Below are 21040 nucleotides of genomic sequence, written 5' to 3' on the forward strand. Positions count from 1 at the left end.
AATATATTTATTTTTTAATTTATTCATTTATATTCACTATGTTCGTGACGGATGTGTCTTAGGCTTATGCAAACGTTAGATTAGTCAGTGAATAAAGGATAGCTGCGAGGTGACAGGAATCTTTGGAGGCATTAACACGACCATCACCACACAGGGCTCTGTAATTCGCAAAAATTGCAGGAAACAGTAAAAAGAATGTAGAATTTTTTCACGTAACATGTGATAAGGCTCGGAAGGATACAGTCTCCAGAATACACGGAGCAGACACTTCTAGAAAAGCATGAAAGTACAGCAGTTTGACCTTTACAAGAAAGAATTGTAAGCTGAGCGAGATATCGCCGTACAACACAACGGATATCAAAGCCATCTTCAAAGACACGCACACACACACTTGCAAGGACAACAAATTCAAACCCCACCCATCCACCCCCTCCCTCTGCTAAGTAAAAAAGATGGCAAAAGATGAACACAACAGAGTTGGCATTTATATTATTACTAAAATTAAAAAATAAGACAACTTGCTATTTAAACACTGTGTCGCTATAAATTTGGAATGCTACTGAAGCCTATGAAACCTAGCTACAGTTGTGATCTTAGTGATATCGTCGGCGCCAACCAATAAACTGCGGTTCTTAGAAGCGGATCAGATAAAGAATTCGCGCCATCGTCCTCGCAAAGCTCTTCCCATACACGAGTATAGTTTGTGCGAGTAGACTCCGCTGCATATTTTTCAAACCCGTACCATTTCTTTTCATTCTACATTATCATTTTACTAAGACTATGCTGATATACAAAAAGGAGTATAGCTGTCATCTTTATACGGTGGCTAGATGTATTTCTTTAATTTTCATTTCACTAAACAAAGCGTTGCAGCAAAGCGAGGTTATCGAATGATGTTAACGAAAGCACGATTCCATGCCCCGCTGTTTTCTAAAGAAAGATTTAAAACACACACATAGGTATCTGGTTCTGTTGCCGTCACGAGGTTTCGATGTTCTTGCGCGAGCGCTTTCGAAAAAAGCACTGACCGAGCTTGAGCAGCGTTGGCCCTTCGAAAACGGAAAAAAAATATACGCAGCTGTCCGCACGCTTTACGGTCAACAGCTGCGTTCGCCGAACAATAAATTTACGTGCTTGTTTCCATACACCTGCGCAAGCATGAAGCTGGTCGAGCAAACCAGGACAGCTAAGCCGTAGAGTATAGGTCGTTGTTTTTTTGTTTACAGATGTTGTTGTAGTTTGGGCTCTGTGGTGTGCGTGCCTGTAGCTGGCTTCTTACACGAACTTCCCAATTTCTGCAATTTCTGCAGTTCTGCAATAATAAACTGTGACATCATTTTCGTTATGCAAGTATGTTGTTCCATCTGCCGATTGGGTATTCGCGCACAGAAGCAGAAAAGTTATGCGAAAAATAAGCGCAATAGGGCACGCGTGTTGAAACGAATCCGATCAGACTCCACGGAGCAGGTCTACTATAAATGTTGCATGGTACAGAAAGTAAAAAAAAAATACCGTCTAAGAACAGAGGAAGGAACAAAGAATTTTTAACACGATCAAAAAACAAAGCAACCGGCAAAAGGGGCTCAAAAATCTCTTTCGGGGTCCCGCACAAAAACGAAATTTCCGCTTTTGTCAGCGCTCTTGCCTCGCCGTCCACTGTACCGGCTAGAAGTTGACTTGTACGCAACAAAATGAAAGACGGCTCTCTGAGCTGTAACTGACGTTTAGCCCAGTGCTTCACGCAGCGTTCTCAAGGGACGCTAAAGTGAGACATTAAGAAAGAGTGGTATGCTACTCTTGCGGAATACTAAACTGCGCTGTCTGGTTGCCAGGAGAGGTTTGGTAAGCCAGCTTTAAAGCAGCAACTAAAGCCGGGCGGCAACGAAACCTTGCACTCTCAGCACCACATAGCCATGATGCTATAAGTTTTGAGACTGACAGCTTCTGCTCAAGGCTCGAGGCAGTGTAGCCGTAAGTAAGCGAAAACGCGACCCAGCAACTTTTGTCAATTTTGCAACCGGATTGAACGCTGAAATACGCAAAAAATTCCTTCAAATTCTAAATTCCTCAGGAAAATGTTATCCTTAACGTTTTTTCTCCATAATAATTGAGCTGTACATGGTCATAATAGCATCAGAGTAAATAGTATTCCGAAAAACAAAAATGTGGTTTGGTAGCCCTTTAAAAACGCTAAATTAGTTTACAGTGGTGAAATATAGTCTCGCAACACAATTTCCTGGGGGAAAAAGTGTTGAATACTACAGAAGAAACCTAATTTCGCAATTAGCATTGCTCGACGTTCGCGCCCAAATTACAGCCCCACAGCGTCATTTTGACTCCACGGGTTTCGGATACATTCCCACACCGCGCCGTTCTTGCACAAAAAGAGTTCTCAGACTTGGTTAAATTGAGCGCTTGTACTTTTTTTTAAAAAGCAATATTTTTCTTTCAGTGCTTTTCTCTTTTTTTTTGAACAAATGACAATCTCCAGCAGACTAGCCAAATCGTTCTATATATTTGTGTCCTTCCTTCCTTGTGGTTGTGCTTTTGGCGCTAAAATATTCACTGTTTGGACTAATGCATTTTTTTGCGGGGGCCGGGGAGAGGAAAGGGGTGAGGGCGAATTGGAGAATGGAAAATGTGTCCGGTACAAGAGTTATCAGCGGATGCGTATTCTTCATGTTCTTTTTCTTTTCTTTTTTTCGCTTGCGTTGCCACGCGGCATAACATCATAATGGAGTTAAATATGAGCATGCAGGCCCGTTTCACAGAGATAACAGGGACTTAAAAAATGTGATGTCCATAATCCATCTTCCGTAGTCTTCAACTAGATCACTCTTCAGCTTCACACCTTTAAGAACACCTTCGTGAACCACGTTTGTCCCAGAACACGTCCAGAGTACATGGCGGCCATCCGCTGCAGACCCAGGAGCAGAGCGCTTCGGGCACTGGACAATGAATTCTTATGGTCGGCCTCAAGCACAAGTGATGGCTGATGTAAGAGCTTCCCCGGTCCGATGTCTTGGGAGAGAGATTCCTCCTCTCGAGAAAGATTGCAGGGAAGTGTTGTCGTTTGTTTTGTTATCTGCTACGGGCATTGAAAGGGTCAGACCTGTGTTCCTTCTACCTAGTGAAGATAAACATTGAGAAGTGAGTTATCTTGAAGCTCATGTATTCTCTGGGCTTTACTGACTTGCTTTGGCTGGTTAAGGGCACTCAATAAATCATTGATAATGTGTCCTTCGGCGATCTTAGATGGATATGAGGTTGCCGCAGTGGCATCATGCTTGGCTTGGAGTTCAAGTAGAGTCGCAGACGTCCATCTTATATTCCTTGTTTTCTTGAAGAGACAAATACATAGGGACGGTCCGTGCCATGCGTCCACCGTCACACCTGGACGCATGACACACTTTATTTTTTTTTTCTTACAGCTGAGTGAGTTGTTGACCACTGTGCAATTGTATTTCCAGACATGCAGTTCATCTACTTGAGGTACCATGAATGATTTGTTCTGTATATAGTCGAAGACTTCAGCGCCAAGTTAAATACGCTGCCTTTATAAATTCGCGCGGTTGCTCACGCTGGGTTGCCAATTGTGCTGTGGTGCTCAGTTGGGCGTGTTCTTAAAGAATGAATAGATGGCGGTAATGTAGGGGCGAAAGATGATTGCCCTCAGTGCATTTTATTTAATGATCTATGTGCGGTTTCACTGCTTTACTGCAAGCCGGAGAAACTGAGCTTTACTCGTACGTGTGGCTGCAGTGAACGCGCAATAATGTTACGGGCCGTCTCAGGTCTCGCTCCTACACATTTAGGGATCATCCCTCGTATCAAGTGAAGAGTCGACTTTGTTGCTTTTTTCGTTTAAATTTGTATAGCCACTTTGATCCTGTTCTGAACTGGTGAATATCGAGGCCCAAAATCCGCACCCCTTCTATTTCTGCAAACGGGGACGTCGTGAGACGAAGTTGAAAAAGAGTCTAAGAGAGGTGCATGCGACCAGAATGTTGGCTACGTCGGTATAACAAAATTTAGCAGCCGAAATGTCCAACCCTACACCCCGGAGACAGGCGCCCATTAAGAACATCTGAGGCTTGCTGTAGGCTTCATTGCTTTTAGTTGAGATATTTTTTTTTTGCATGTGTGTTTGTGCGATATATTATCACATCATCGACGTAGCTTAAACTTGACATGTGGGATGTGTTGTAGATGGCCATGCCGGCGGAATTAAGGCCAAGTTTGAAAAAAACAGGGGCGATGCTTGTGGAAACCCTCTCCTCGAGCTGCACGATCCTGTTGGCTGGCCACCGACACGAATTGAGGATATATGGGAACTAAGAAATTGATGTACAGTGCGGGTTAAGTGCGGGTGGAAGCCGCGTTGTGAATAATAGTTTCATTGAATTGAATTCTTCGGTTTTACATGCCAAAACCACGACTTGTTTATGAGGCACGCCGTAGTGGGGGACTCCGGAATAATTTCCACCCCCAGGCGATCTTTACCTTGCCCCCAATGCACAGGACACGGCATATTTTGCATTTCGCCCCCATATAAATGCGGCCGGCGCAGCCGGGACTTGACCCTGCGACCTCGTGCTTAGCAGCACAACACCCTAGCCGCTAAAGGGCCGTTTATAGTCCGACGTAACGTGCGCGCGCGCGCACGCTACGTCACGTCGGCGAAAACGACACCTCTATAGTCGGGCGCACCGGCGCAGCTAACGTAACCGGCGGGCCCGGCGCCGATTTGGCTCCGGAGCCATTCGCGCGTCGATGTGGGCGGAACTCTCGCACCACAATGCATTGCGCGCGAAGAAAAAGGCGCCAACACAACTCCGCAGACGGCTTTTGCGGACGGCGCGCGACTTGGCGAACCTTCTGCGCATGCTCCGAAGATAGCAGCCTACGGCGCGCGCGTTGAAGTATAGAGGGGATGGCATCTCGGCTGGCGCAGCGCAACCGACGTAGCGTGACTGACCGCGAACGACGCTCGCCCGCGCGCCGAGAACGTCGGACTATAAACGGGCCTTTAGCCACCGCGCCGGGTGTAATGGTTTCATGCTGTATGTTGTCATTGTGATCCTAAGGCAGCCCTTTATAGTTCATGCAAAGCGCAATGCGCCACGGACCCAATGAACAAATCACCTCAGACATTCGGCAGATATATCGTCGTAGCCGTGACCAGGAACACAAGATAACATTTCAATGGCTTACAGAACATTGCAACATCAGCGGGAATGACCATGCCGACGAAGCCACCCAATTTTCACATGAAAGTGATCAATGTGTCTTGATTCCGCTTTCGTGAACAGAGGCTGCGGCTGGGCGTGATGTCCCGTGAATGCACTTTGACCCTGTGGGACGTTTTCACCATGTGTAGTTTGTGTTCGTTGTCTCCGGGTATACGGATGCATCTACCACCTGAGTTATGCGAACGTGAAGAGATCATGCTCTCCCGTCTGTGGCTAAAAGTGCATTTACGAACTCATATGCCTTCCTTATTGGAATACTCAGCCCCACGTGCGACACATGCAGCAGAGATGAGACGCTCGCACACATAATCTGTGTCAGCGCCCAGGGACAAGTGACGTGCAGAGTGCTGGACCAATTGGACAGTCGTCCACTATCAGAACTAAAAGCTTTAGGTCAGTGCTCCCAAAGAACGTTTGTGCTGAAGGCCTTATTCGCGTACCTGTGGTGTACAGGCCTTCACGATAGACCTTAAGAACGACGCCCCCTGCCGCTCTGCAGTGTACGTCGTTTGTGCTTGTCTCTATTTCTCTATATCACTCTATCCCCCTCCCACTCTCTTTCCCTTGTTTTCTCCCTACTCTTTCCCTCCATGCAGAGTAGCCAACCAAAACTACCTCTCGATCGTTAACCTGCCTACCTTTCTATGCACCTTTTCTCCCTTTCTCTTATTTACCATAAGCTTTACCGATATCGGTTGAAAATACAGCACGTATGCGGCTTTTGTGTGGGAAAAGATTCAGAACAAACTAGCTTATGATAACTACAGGTTATCTTCTATATCGCTCAGCAGAGACACTGGAGAGCTGGCCAACGCCAGTGCAGACAAGATGCTAGGACATTGATTACCATGGCTGTTATGAGCTAGGTCGCTTGCGGCTAGGTCGCTTGCCGTACGGTCTGCAGGTTTGCGAGATAGATTGCAATAGTCACGTGGGCCGCCTCAGAAATTTGTCCAGCGATTTACTTTCCATACTCACCTTTCTCACTTCCTAACTCTTTAAATTCCTTTGCCCTCGCGTAGTGTGTCAAACCGGTTAACCTCCTTGCCCTTCCTTTACTTCTTGTGCCTCTGTGCATCCCTTCCACATGCACTCAGTGCTCCCTCTTTTCCTATTTCTATTCCCCATTTCTCTCACCTCCAGTGTAGGGTAGCAAACCACACGCTCGTCTGGTTGACCTCCTTGACCTCCTTGTCTTTCCTGTCCTTGCGTTTATGTCTCCCTTTCTACTTCATTTATTTTGTGAACTGCTGCCTACAAAAGAATATAACTGATTTCACCGTTATATGAACGATTAGGTACGAAGACAATTTTCTCTTATTCACAATGTGTTTGCGCTTGGCGCTACATCTATATTGTCGCTAAAGGGACACTAAATCGAAGAACAATTTAAGTTGTATTATTAATTACCCTTCTGCAATACGAAATAAAATCCTCTCTATACCGTGAAAAATATCGTCAGTGAATCGCAAGTTACTAAGGTATTCTCCGTTAACTTCTATCCCCCAATTCTTCCCAATCGAGAATTGAAAACATGAAAATGAAAAAAAAATCGAGGTCTCTGATTACCTCCGGTAAACACGGTGTGAATAGCATTGGAGAGATCGTATCTCCCTGCCTGACGCCTTTCTTTATTGGGATTTTATTGCTTTATTTATGGAGGACTACGGTGGCTGTGGAGCAGCTATAGATATATTTCAGTATTTTTACATATGGCTCGTCTACACCCTGATTCCGTAATGCCTCCATGACTGCTGAGGTTTCGACTGAATCAAACGCTTTCTCATAATCAATGAAAGCTATATATAAGTGTTGATTATATTGCGCACATTTCTCTATCACCTGATTTATAGTGTGGATATGGACTATTGCTGAGTAGCCTTTACGGAATCCTGCCTGGTCCTTTGGTTGGCAGAAGTCTAAGGTGTTCAGGATACTATTTGCGATTACCTTAGTAAATACTTTGTAGACAACGGACAGTAAGCTGATTGGTCTATAATTTTTCAAGTCTTTGGCGTCCCCTTTTTTATGGATTAGGTATATGTTAGCGTTCTTCCAAGATTCCGGTACGCTCGAAGTCATGAAGCATTGTGTATAGAGGGTGGCCAGTTTTTTTCAGAACAATCTGCCCACCATCCTTCAACAAATCTGCTGTTACCTGATCCTCCCCAGCTGCCTTCCCCCTTTGCATAGCTCCCAAAACTTTCTTTACTTCTTCTGGCGTTACATAAAAATAGGGTTCAGTAAGTTTGAAAAGTCCAAAAAATAAAAGATATGGGTGGCGACGTCGTCTTAAGTTGCCGCAGCAACTACCCGTGACGTCGTCGATTTTTGACGGCGTCATCTCGGACATATAGTTAATTGTTCGTGGGTGTTAAGTTTAACTATATTATATTCTAGAACATACAAAGGCGAAAACTTAGCAAGTTTCAGGGACATTTACTGAGCCACAACGGCCGAAAAAAAAAAATAGTTTATTTCGTGGCGTCACAGCAACTTACCGGCGCCGGGACTTCGGTGCGAAATTAAAGAAACTGAAATTCACCTTTCATTTCCTCTTCTAATGCATTCAGAACTAATTACCGCAAAATTAACAGAAATATATCTTTAAAAAAAAAGAAAGAAGAAGAACCATACTTCATTAGTCTTAGATGATTTAGTGTTTCACTTCAGTGTTCCCCTGAACGAGTTTGCTGCGAGTGGTGTCGCATTGACGCGCAAGCTTTCCCCAGACTCTCGAACGGCAAGCGCGGCCCGTGCCCGTGCAGCGCGCGAACCCGGAGCGCGAGTGAAAGGGGAGACGCGCAAGGGGCGCGGTGGCTGCTCCCCGTCGGCGGCAGCGGCGGCAAAGCGCGCGGAGGTGGGGGGAGGGGAGGGAGGGGCTGTTCCGTTCGCGATCAGTTGATGCCCGCGCGCCGGACGCTTCGGACGTGCCTCGCAGGAGCTCCGTTGACTGCCACCGTGGGCCGCCTTCACTGCCGCACGGAAACGCAAGGCCGACGTGACCTCTCTTCGACAGCGGCAATTCGTCGTTGGACCCCTCCGCAGTCGTCGCTGTCAAAGCACCGTACACCGGCACGATTACCGGGCGCGGCCGTGAAACGAAGTGAGGAACAAACTCTCTCGTTGACTCCTCCGCGCTGCAGGACGTCGAAATTTGGCGTTCGCAGCCGTTCCAATTGCATACACTGAGAAAGTCAAAAGGGGGCAAGAAGTTGTCAGTAGCTTTTTTTTTTTTCTTTCTGTGCGCTGGCGAAAGAGAAATTCTCAAACTGGCCGAGAAGTTGGTGTTCGGACCGTGGACTTTAACGCGAGAGTGGCGGAGAAAACGCTGAAAGGAGGCACGTGTTGCTTCGCTCGAGCGTAGATCGGTGAGTGGAGCCAAAACATCTGTGTGTGGTCTTGTACTATGCATGCATCGTTTCGCGCGAATATACTACGGCCAAGACGATAGCGTCGGCGTGACGCTGTGATTCGACGAAATGCGCTTCGTTTTCGTTTAAAGACTTTCACGCGTCTACTGTCTGCGGGTGCTTTGTCGATTGCACGTTCAATGACAGCTCCTTTTTCGTGAGGCTCGCCTCATGTTATTTCATTGCGGCAGGATATATGTTGGGAGGGGCAATGGCCTCCGCCGCGGGGCGCATTCTGATTGGCTTTTTATGTAGGTTCGGCTCCTATTCATTTCCTCCACATATATAAAACACATTTAGACGCTGACAATTGGGCAGCCTAACTTCATTCGCAGCAGGTGCAGGCCCTTCAAACGGTGTTTTACCAGACTTCCAATTCTTGTAGCAGGAGCGTCTAGTGTAACTTCTCAATTAAACATCTTGCGATACCATCACAATAAGCCAAGTTCGGCTATCTTTGTTTCTTTTTTTGATGCTTATATAGCGATGTTCTTGTATGTTATCTTGTAGCGTGGGTGGGTTCTAGCTGAGGGATTCTCAAGTTTAACGCTAAATTAAATTCCTAACATGCTTTTCAAACTTAGGCTGCTCGTCGTCTTACACAAAGCTCTATTGGCATGCAATAACATAGTTTCTTTGTTTACGCGACGTGTGCGACTAAGTCAGATTTTGTGAGGTCTATCGCTTTTCCTTCCAAGCAATCACCTGAAAGGAGATCATATTTATCCACCTCTATGATGGAGCATTGTTGGCAATTGTGAACAAGGCTCCCGTGTGGGAACCGAAATGTCTTTTGCACGAAATAGATTTTTTTTTTTTGTCGGCGTTCTACTTTTTCATCATAAAATAATTTAGGTCGTCACTTTTAGACAACAGTTTGGCGCAACGTGTATAAACGACTCTGCAGTAGACGAACCAGGAGTGATGATGCCCATCGGAATTTGTTTCGATGATACTTAAATTCTTAATTGACGAACGTTCCTATCGCGCGATATTTTTCTTGGCCCGAAATCAGATCTGCTTAACCTTTCTTACTACTAGTATAATCCATGCGATGGTTAGGGAGCATTGCACGTTGGCGAATACATCTATCTAAAGAGAAAAGAAAAATATGCTTGTTCAGTCGTTGCTAAATGTATTAATCAATTCTTGTCTATAACGTATTTCATGAACAAAATTGCCTATAGAGCAACGTAAATAGTGGCTTACCCCGTTATACGTATATAAATGACCTCGCGACTTTCGCCAAATGTAGCCCTGAAATTAAATTTAGCTTATTATATTTGGGAGATCAATACTATTTAATTCTTTTGCAAGCATGTGCAGGAAACAGCTAAACCACCATGCGCGTGTCAAGTTTCAGTGTCATGTGCTATATAAATAAAACAGTCTGAAGCCTGCAGGTACAACAGTGTAATGGGAAAAAAAATGTATGTTGCAGGGCCCCCGGCCTCAGTTACTATCTAGAATAACTGTAATACTGGCAACTGATAAATATGTTAATTTGAGCTCGCGTGCTCACGATATTTGAAACTGGAACACCAGTAAAAGCTTGTTTTGCAAGGTAACTGCTCATTATTATCTTATCGTGTCGCAGTCTACCTCTACTTCGCAGAATATAACGTAGCAGTACATAAGCCAAGCAACCACGAGACGCGTCTTGAAATGCGATGTTGACTTAATGTGAGTCCGAAAAGTAGGAGCACAACTCTACGTTCGATGATGTTCATAATTATTTCTTGGCCGAGGCAGGAGTGAGGCGTCCTATAACCATAGACTCTAACTGGTGTGCCGTGCCCGTAATTTGCTCGCAAGGCTCACGGGACAAAGAATTTCGATAAGGGAGCGTCAAAGTCGGTGCGAAGCCTACAGTTCTGCATTTACTTTCGCAAAACTGTGTGTTTCAACACGAATGCAAGCGGTAGTCTCTCTTGAATAGTTTCGTGTAGAAGCGTCTAAATGGTGAGCCCGTCGTTTACCATATCTCGAATAATGAACAAAGCAGAAAGACACTACAATCAGCTACATCGTCTGAAAGGTGAGGTATGAATCTCACTGGACGCCTACAAACAGTTCACTTCATTCAGAAAAAGCTAAGATGAAATAACCTATAAGAACGCCGATAAAAACGTACCGTTGTGGTTAAACGGCTATGGTTTGTAGTCGTACTTTCTGTATACTGGTCGCTAAGCGTTACATTTAATCATTTGCCAACCGAGGAAATATGTGTATAGCACGACAGCCTTGTTATACAATTCGTTATTGGGCTATGGTCCAAATATCTTTTGTTAACGTTAAGAGGCACCTGTTCGGTCTTTCTGTTTCAGTTGGTGAAGCTATCATCTGCGTAACGAAGCTTGTAAACCTCAACTAACTAAACAGTGGTGCCTGACAGCAGCTCTAATACATACTTTGTTAAAGGATAAATGTACGAGGCTTCTGGAACGCAAAGAACTAAATATTAATGTTCCTGTAACTTTCCAAAGCTATAATGATACAATGGCGGTAAATGAGTAACTGCAGCACCCTCCACAACACTTCATTCTAGTACGACTTTTCCTGGGATAGCATTTTTTGGGCACTTTGTGGTGAGTTGACTAATTCGCAGTTTCTTTTTTTTTTTAACTTCGGAAGCCAAGGCTAGGCGATGAGAGATCCAATAGTTGATCATTTTGAAATATAACGAAAAGAAAAACCGGAGCGTCAGAGAAGAGGGTCACACACACAGCAATATCGGAGCTAGGCGCCGTAAAAGGATCGATAACTCGACAAAAAGCCTAGTGATGCTGCAAATGACCCAAAAGCTAACGAAGCCATGTACAGCGTTCTGAAAATACAGATTGAAACGGCATGACTGCCTTGTGTGACTTCACAGTGAAAAACATTTATTGGGTAAAGCCTCTTGATACCTTAAATTCTTTAAAGAGCCACGCTAGTCACAGTCCTTGCGAATTGTTGATCCTTTTTTACGATGTCTAGCTCCGGTGTTGAAGTGTAGCGATCCTGTGTTTGCCGGCTATTTTCCTGTACTTGGTCTTTTTTTTTTTGCTACATTTCCAAAACGTCAACTTATACCAATCTGTCGGATTTTTTGTATTATTGTGGTTCCTTAGGGCGTTGCGTTACTGATTACGTTTAATTAACCAAGTGTTCTTTAACATGCACCGAAATTCTAGTACAAGGCTTTCTGTTATAGCATTGCGCTTCCCACTGGAACGCCGTAGATGACCGACCTGAGCCACGCTTGCTTCGACTATCTCCGGGCTCGGTTAAGAGCTCAGTCCCGATAGGGCACGAAATTCCGTTAACGACCACATTCCCGGCTACGACTTTCAGGCCGTTTAACTCCCTGCCAATCGAGGTGAAAACTAATGGCCACGCGGGATCGGCACCCGTGGTTGTCGCTTCGAGAGGGAATAGAGTAAAAAACGTTTAGATATCTACGAAACAAAAAGTAGCAATAAAGCTTTGTTCCTTCGCGAGCATTCAAAATTGTTCACTTCCTGGTTAGTGCCGGACGCACAAGAGAGTGTAACCAGATGCGAAACGGACGTCATACGTCACGCCATCCAGTGCTTTCCGCTAAACTGTCAGATTCACCGAGTAGAGCGTGCACAATTACCTCCCTCTCGTCTTTCGTTCCTTTTGAGTGAATAGCTGGCGGCCATCCAACTTCGACAAGAACTCTCACTACGGCCCTTCTTTATTTCTTTATTTTTTAGACGGGTACGTAGAATGCGTAGGGAAAAAAATTATGCATATCCATCGGCCAATGTTGCAACCTACGCGAAGCGGAGCCTTAGGTGAATCGGTTGATTAAATGCTACAAAACTAAATTCTATGTCTGAAATTGTAATTATTGTCATCCGTGCGATGTTCCGCGTTCTTGTTCAACGCTTATGCTCCGCGCAGATCACAACCTTTAAGTGTCGTGCAATGCTCGTGCAACGCACTTCCATCGCGCGCCCCTGGCTTGCACGCGATGTGACGAGCGCCCCAATAGTCTGACGCAAAGACTAGGATTTCTCGCGAGAAAACTATGCACGCGACTGTGACCTATTGGGTAGAGAACCGGGCCGTTGTGCTGGAAGAATGAAGTTCGATCCAGCTATTCGGCATGCAGTTCTAATTATTTCTGAATGGGTAGGTACTTAGTCAGTCAGTCAGTCAGTCAGTCAGTCAGTCAGTCAGTCAGTCAGTCAGTCAGTCAGTCAGTCAGTCAGTCAGTCAGTCAGTCAGTTAGTTAGTTAGTTAGTTAGTTAGTTAGTTAGTTAGTTAGTTAGTTAGTTAGTTAGTTAGTTAGTTAGTTAGTTAGTTAGTTAGTTAGTTAGTTAGTTAGTTGGTAACTCTATTAATTTCTGCGTGTGAGCTATTCGGCAAGGCATCAGCAGCCACGGTTCCCCGAATTCCGGGAGGGTCCGCTGTGAAATATTCGCTTTAAAACATAAATTTCCACTTCACGCAGTAATCAGCTGATAAAATTGTCACTTTCGTCGAAATAATCGGATCGCAGATGCCATCTCAAGGGTGGGGTGCAAGGAAAAGCTACGAATAGTGCAGAAGCTGTAAGCCACCACTGCAGATTTTTACATTTAATCATGTGTTTTACCATCTTATCACTGCACGCTACGAATTTACGCTTCTTAGAAATCTCCAGAAAGAAAGAAAGAGAGCTTTGAAATTTGAGGGTGCATTTCGTCAATGGTTAGGGGTCGTTCTTAAAGAAGAACGTGGTCTGTAAAAAAAAAAAGAGAGAGATAGAGAGAACACATTCTTTTTTTTCTTTAACAAACAATAAGGTGCCGCTTCTGATCATTCCCTCCTCCGTTAAAGTAGGACGAGGATTGATCAGTCACAAGCACGCACATACGCACACACGAACACGCATTGAGACAGGCGAAAGGATCGCCCGCGCATAATGACCCTGACGTTATATGGCCAATTAATATGGTGATACTCGCAAATATTCAAGGATTTCGGGTATGGACGATCGCGTGATTTCATTTTCGTTTACGCTGGCTACGAGGAAAGGCGCATGCTGAGGAATGCTCGCAATTTTCTCTTAAAGCTTACTTTACCAAGTCAAACAAGCGCCTCGGTGGTCATTGTTCTTGCTTGTAAAACATCCTGCAGTGGTGAAACGTGAAAATTAGCGGCCGCTGGCGAAACGGCACCTTTCCTCGAAAATATTCACTTATATTGCGAAGAAATTAGAGTTCCTGCGATTATAAATCTCAACTGAGAGAGAAAGAGAAAAAAAGTGAAAATCCTGTGCGACGAGAGACGCCTTCTTAGAAGGTTCGGAATTACCTTTCGGTAAAAGCTACAGGCTCAACGTAAACTGAGCTGAAGTCTCGTTACACGCACGGTGAACTCGACGTGCTGCCTCCGATGTGCGGTAGCGGAGACAAATAAATTGAACCGGCTGTCCCAGAGGCCTGCGCACTTTGGGAAACAATGGGTAGCGAGGTTAAGGTAATCGCTGCTCCCGATAACAATCATTAGGCGCAATTACCACTCTGGCTAAGGTGACTCTTATTGGCTGTGGTAGACGGAGCGCCACAGCTCCGTGTTCACCTATAATGATAGAGAGCAAGCCCATTGGAAGGTGTCGATGTAGCAAGGTGCATGCACTAAATCATTTGTCCACCCGCTCGCCCAACGCTGAGTGACCGTCGTGATGAGCAGTTCGGGGTATAATTATTTTCCGCTGAGGGCCAATACACACATACAGTGCTTCTTATATCTAGTAATGAGAACAAATAGAAGCGTCAGATTTTGGGAAATCTGAGCCACCGGTTGCAGTAGGCTTTGACGCTGAGCTTGTATACAATACATTGGAGCTTGTATAGAGTGATTTTATGTGCTGAAGCATTCAGCATCCCCCCTTTTTTATTCTTTTTTTCTGAGGAACCAACTTCTGAATTTAGCATTTGAACATCCGAATTCCAAACATGGAGCACGTTTGGGTTAATTTGGGTGAGCCCGCACTTCAATGGGTACAATGACTATCCCCTTGAACGACGAAACCTACGAAAACTTATGTGATGTATATATATGGCATGTCCGAGATAAGTGTGTCTTTCACGTAGACTACGGATATTTTATTAATGCGAAAGCGTTGCGTGTCCCATAAAACAGAAAATTCGGCGTCCGTCCGGCGTTAACATATGATGGCCAAAGTCTAGATGGCCCACGTGAGCGATACATGAGGTCACGTTGCCTGCGCTGGACCCGTTGCGGCTCGCACTGCGAAATCCCACGGTGAACAGCAATGGCGTCGGGCGGACGCCGTGGTCCACACCCAACAGACTGACTTTGCACGATTCGCAAATTGAGTAGACCGACGTTCAAAACGGACCTGGCCCACTCCCAAAATTGACCTTACCGAGAATTGTGCAAAGTATACTGAATATTATCGCTCGGAAGATTCATAATGCTTTCGCATTCACTGCACGTAAGGAGACTTAAGTGCCCCTCTAACTTGTTGCTTTAAGGATGTGCGAAATCTCTGGTCTCGTGACCGCCGCACGCGCGGCGAACGCCGCGTCGTTTGCACCCGCGCCAAGCAAGTTGGGGAAAAAGGAAACTTTCCTTTCGCGAGCAGGCGCGCGGGAATCGTAAGCGCTATCAGCGCCGCCGGGTGTGTCACCTGAGATCCCTCAGACATCGCCCGACTCCCTCTGGGCACAAGAAAGCGGCAAGTGTGGAAGTCCCCGCCGCCGCTTCCATATTCCCGCACGTAGTAAGTCAACCGCGTTTTTGCCGTGGCAATCGCCGCGGCCGCCCACATCCCCAGCTGGCAAGTCGCAAGCCCTTGTTTACCTAGCGTATTACACTATTCGAAGGAACCCTCAGCGACGCCAACTAGAGCTGGGCGGCCAGCTCGAAGTGTGAGTGGCAAACGAAATAAATGCTTTCAGAACGTACACGTGGTTATCGTCTATAGTTTCCTCGAGCTTGTACTGCACCGCGGTTGATGGGCAAGCTTGCGCCAACCGCGGCACCCTATGTGACGGGGCATGCATAGCCCAGTTGGCGTCCCCCCCCCCCTCCGTTATCCCTGCAAGGCATGGAAAACAAAGCCAACATAAATGTTAGGAAGCGGGTCGCATACTTAGCACTCAGAAGGACTTGTGAAAAACACATCAGATTGTATAAAAATAAGGGCTAAAAATACGTAATTTAAACGCATTCCTGTAGTCTTAACTGACACAAGGCAACAATAACAAGCGCGCGGCCTTCATCGCCTGTAGCGGTTAGATCCCGGTGTCACACCGATGAAGGTCATTCAGGTTCTTGTCGAGGAAGTAAAGTTGCTCAGACGTGCGTAGACAGAGAAGTACAGCACATACCCAACTACATTAAGGACTTCTACACCCTTTGTGTCAGAGGGGCACACACATACCCATTCTGGGGAATTAACCAATAGGCACATATCCAGTGGCAGATACGCATTAGCGAAAGAGTGTGGTAGCCAAATATAAGACATTTATGAAAGATTAAAGGAGAAATTCAATATCATGGGATAATTTATTAAGCGGTATGCATGCTATAAGCCACCTATGAGCCGACATTATACGTACTATGTGTTTTATTCCGAGATTTATCTTTTAATTGCACATAACATGGGTGCGCTTTTTGGCAGTACAATTTTGTTGCTCACCATTGAGGAATATGTAAGTTGTCTATTCGGCTAGAAACATTACTTGCGCACCCCAACTTTGCTGGCATATGCAAGGAAAGCTTATCTTTAAAAAACAACTCACAGATAGGAGAGAAACAAGCAGGATGGGCGACAGAACATAGTTCGTCTCTGAAAGAAATGCGCAAGCAACAAACAAGCACGTCTAATTTCATCGTTGTCCCCATGCCCCGTACAAACTGCGCACATACTAGGAGCATAAACTAAAACGCGAACATTTCCGAAACTACCGCCAATGTCTTGTTCCATTTTCAAGTTAACCTGTATTTGTAACGGTGGCTTAATTTCGACGCCGGAAGGTACACACGTGCAACCGACTACACGCAGGAACCGACTCCAGAGCTATTACTCGCCGTACTTCACGCAACAACGCACGACACTCGTTCTGGTCAGGTAATTCCGGTTCGTCTCACTTTATTCTGATGGCGCACAGCAACATCTCGCACATCAGACCCTTATGGCCGACACTCTGGACCGACGTTGAACAACCCAATAGTTCCCAACACTGTACTGACGACGTGTAACAGTCTTTTATTACGTTTCCGGCCAGTTTAGCTATTAGACGACCAGACACGTACCATGCTCGGTAACTGTGCACATTTATATGTCACAATTGCTACTATTTAAATCATCAGCACGAGCACCGGGTTGGATTCGTTGCCTTTTTGGTATGCGCCAGTAGGTTCTGTGCTCTCATCGTTGTTAGCACTGTGCTTACTCTTTTGCGCCACTACCTTTCTTCCTCGGACACGGTCCGCAAACTTCGCCAGTGTTACAACCTGCTCATGGCTTATTGTTGTGCCGATAAACTGGTGTAATTGCATGTATGCGCTAAGCTATATAAGTAATCGATACCAAAGTGCACTTTTTTTTTGTTTCACTAGGAGGTTCTGATAGTTTTTTCGCATCATTACATATAAACTTAAATCCACCATTGATCCTTACAGCGAGCACGTCGGTGAGACCTTGTTACATAAGTATATGACTGTGAAAGATAAAGCCTGATCAATGATGTCTGTCAGCATTTCAGTTCTGAAAAAAAAAAGCCGTACGAAGTTTTTCCAACGAAGTTGGACTCTCTATTTTTCTTGTTTTACCGATTATTTACTATAAAAAAGTGATAAAGTTCGGACAGGGGCTTAAACCACAGTGCCGTGGCTTGCGCAACTTACTCCTGTAATGACAAAAGAAAGAAGTCTGTATACGTTATCTGCGGTTATCTCCTGGTTGACCTAACCATGGTAACAACGGCTGTCCATGCAAAAGAGAAATTAGTGGTTGAGCCGCAGTGGTGGTATACGTAACAGTATACCAATTGCATATCGGCACGATAGTGACATTGCCTGGATGTGTAATCAGCCAATAAGCAATTCTTCTCCTGGTAAGCTCGCGTTCTCTGATAACACGTTGTAAGTCTCCGAGCGAATACCCAAATATCAGGTGCTCGTTATGCGCTAATGCCTAATGATTATATTCAGTACAATGCCCATTTTCTTTCCTTCATATGCTGCGGTAAGCGTTCAGCGAGGAGAAATGAGGAGATCCGACAGGTCCAATTTTTCGGCAGTTTTTGTTAGTATCAAGAAAAGAGGCAATGAACCAGAGAAACCAGAGGGAAAATTGCATTTGTTTGTTTCATCTGAAATGTAGACGTACTAGAGAAAAAGAAAACGAAAGTGGACGAAACGACAACCCGCTACCGGTGGAAGCCGAGCCCACATATCTTCCTCCGCGTAAGCGGGAAATGAGCATACCCATTACACTTTTGTAGCATAGAAATACCGGCGACTGGCATACAGAAAGCAATGTTGGCAGTCTACTTTCATCGCCGCTGTTGTCACCGTACATCACTGTGCATATTTCCATCATGGAAGTACCCCTGCATTTTGTGGCCCACTGGTATATATATATATATATATATATATATATATATATATATATATATATATATACATATACATACATATAATGTGGCTGGACTTCATGCATCGTGCAGTTTTAGTTCCTATAAAGGGCTAACAATTAGGTGGAAAAGTGCTGTTCACTCTCCTGTCGTGAATATTCGTGGTTATTCGTTGTCACACGCATGACGGAAGGTGTACTTTACCACGTACAGGCAGCAACATAACTATATTTATTATTTATTTATTTATTTATTTGTTCATTTATTTATTTATCTCTTGGAAGATCTAGGAGACTATCTCCGAGCAGAGTTACCGAGCCAGTTTCTCACACCAGTTCTTGCGTCATCACACGTGAACTTGGAGGTGAACCAGCCACCGTTTTATACCGCTCAACAGTTCAAATTTCCGGCGAAGCATGTCTGCATTTGCTCTAACACTGCCGTCGGATTATTTCTCATTATGAGAGTCAGTAAAATGATTCACCTTTTTTTTTCTTTTACTCAACTATCTGAAAGTATTAATTCAGACGTTGTATTAGAACAACACGGCTGCCCTTCCTCGCTCTAGGAAATTCCGGTGACATTTTCTCACGGCATTGTCAACTAGGACATCCCAGGCATACAAAGCACATTGTCATTAAATTTTCGTTGTATATATATATATATATATATATATATATATATATATATATATATATATATATATATATATATATATATATATTTCAGCTCGACGAAAATGAACTATAGTCATCTCGCAGTCTTCGCGGATGTCGTACGATAGCCAAGGCTTACAACGCAAAGTGAATATGTCCCCAGAGTAGATAAGAAAACAACATACAAGGACGCGTCTGAAAGATGGTCTAGTGCATCTTACACACACCAAACTCTCATCGGTGAACTCTTTGTTTGCAGACCACGTAGCTGAAAGAGCGCTGTATGCATACGCGCAGACGGCAGCGCGAGCTGTCCAGAAGACCGAGCTACACTTAAAAAAAAATCAATTAGACATATTAAAGTCTGCACAAGAAAAAAAAAAGCACACACACACACACACACACGACGGTCACACGGTAACAGCGTGCTGATTTTTCGTGCACAAACAAGTACACTGAAATGACCGTGGGCAGCATAGACACACCCGAGACAGCAGTAACAGTGACGCGTGATATCTAATTCCCATTGCACGTTTATGCATGGTAGCCCAGTTTTGTTTTTTGTTTTTTTCCAAAAGACCCGCTGCAATACCGCATGCGCACAATAGACTTGAACAGCGAAGCGGACGTCTCGAGGCCAGTGGTGATAGCACGCGCCCATGAACGCTGGTTTACTATATCTCGGTCGCTGAGATGGATTGCCACTTTCTTAACTCTGTATGCGCCTGCGTCTAGACGGCGCTGCCTCCCGTCACGGCGAACGCCGAGACACCCAACACCCTCGCAGAGCGTGCAGTGAAAGCTAACCAAAAAAGACGGCGCGACGGACCATTTTTTTTTCCTGTTTTTTATTTTTATGCGCATGCCTGCTAGAAATGCCGCCTTCAGTGTATTTGACATAAAAAAGAATAAGAATAATAACAGTCATAAAGCAACTGCTGTTCTAGCCTTCCGTTCTTGAATGCCGTTTTGACCACTGACTATATAATACAGACCGCACGCGTCGTTGAGCCAGGATCACCTGTCACTGCATATCAATGATTCTTGCTTTTTTTTTTAGAAGGCGGCCCTATAAAGCCAGGCGTAAAATGACTTAGCTCCGTGTCATTATTATCTTTATTTATTCTGTATGTAAGCGCAAATTTTTGGGGCGAGCCTTACGATGAACAATTGCAGGGTCCGTTGCTCGATGGGCATGAAGATAAAGAATAAAGGCTCGTACTGGGGAACTCGCGAACGTTGACACGTGCATCACAATTTTTTTTTTATTTCACCCGCCGGTGTATGCACCCAGTGGCCGTGACCTACTCCTGCTTTAAATTACTTGTACTCACCCAGTGAATGAAAGAAATGATAAATTAATGGCAACGAAAGTGGATGAAAAAAGTTGTTTTTACATCCACTTTCATTGCCATTAATTTATCATTTCTTTAATTCAATTGGTGACTGCAAGTAATTTCCCCTATGTTTTCCTTGATGTCATTGTTTGTTGGCTTCTCATTATATGACCTACACAGATTTACACAGATTACACAGATTGGACATTTACTGAACTAGATAAATTTCGGCACGCATTAACCCACAGTACGACCCCAATTATTTTAAATATTATATTGCTGCCACCTTTGGTCCTCCCTGGGCAGTGGCAAAACTTGAGGAGCGTCTAATGGAATTCCTCGAAGCAGGCGAAGAAACTAGTACTTGGAAATTTTCGTGGAGGCCTTAATTAACCGATACAGCTCAATATATATGACAGTCATCCCGAACATCTACCACATTTTGTTAAAGTATAAACTTCGTAAGAGGTCTGATTTTTATACGTTTTCGTTTTTTCGAGAAAGCCGTTAAAATAAGCGTATGACATTTTTGAGCTCTTCCAATCACACTAACAGATTCTCCGTAAAAGAAAGCAACACTAAATGAGTAATAATAAGCTTTCCAGCGATATCACGGGCAACTTCGATCTCTTATTCCAAGTCGTTCTGCCGGCTCGTTCATTAAAACTGTTAATCACGATTGCATCATTCGTATTAAGAAGCTAATTAGATGTCTCTGAAGCACATTTTCACTTTCTTCCCGTTCACCACCTGCCTCGTCGCACAAATGCTAGA

At 44.7% G+C, this 21040-nt stretch overlaps 2 protein-coding genes across 7 annotated transcripts in view; one reads left to right on the plus strand and one right to left on the minus strand.

Annotated features, from left to right (window-relative positions):
- Window positions 1–21040, minus strand: part of LOC135902476 (uncharacterized) — an 867879-nt gene that overhangs the window by 417230 nt on the left and 429609 nt on the right. The gene's annotated exons all lie outside the window — the stretch shown is intronic.
- LOC135916969 (calcitonin gene-related peptide type 1 receptor-like) overlaps window positions 8169–21040 on the plus strand; it is a 333393-nt gene continuing 320521 nt past the window's right edge. For 4 of the 5 annotated variants that reach the window (XR_010569125.2, XM_070531976.1, XM_065450400.2 and 1 more), the window contains exon 1: window positions 8169–8623. The gene's annotated coding sequence lies outside the window, so the exon portion shown is untranslated. The remainder of the gene's footprint in view (window positions 8624–21040) is intronic. The other variant, XM_070531977.1, reaches the window with a different exon arrangement.

The sequence above is a fragment of the Dermacentor albipictus genome, chromosome 1, assembly GCF_038994185.2.
Source record: "Dermacentor albipictus isolate Rhodes 1998 colony chromosome 1, USDA_Dalb.pri_finalv2, whole genome shotgun sequence".
NCBI classification, from domain to species: Eukaryota; Metazoa; Arthropoda; class Arachnida; order Ixodida; family Ixodidae; genus Dermacentor; species Dermacentor albipictus.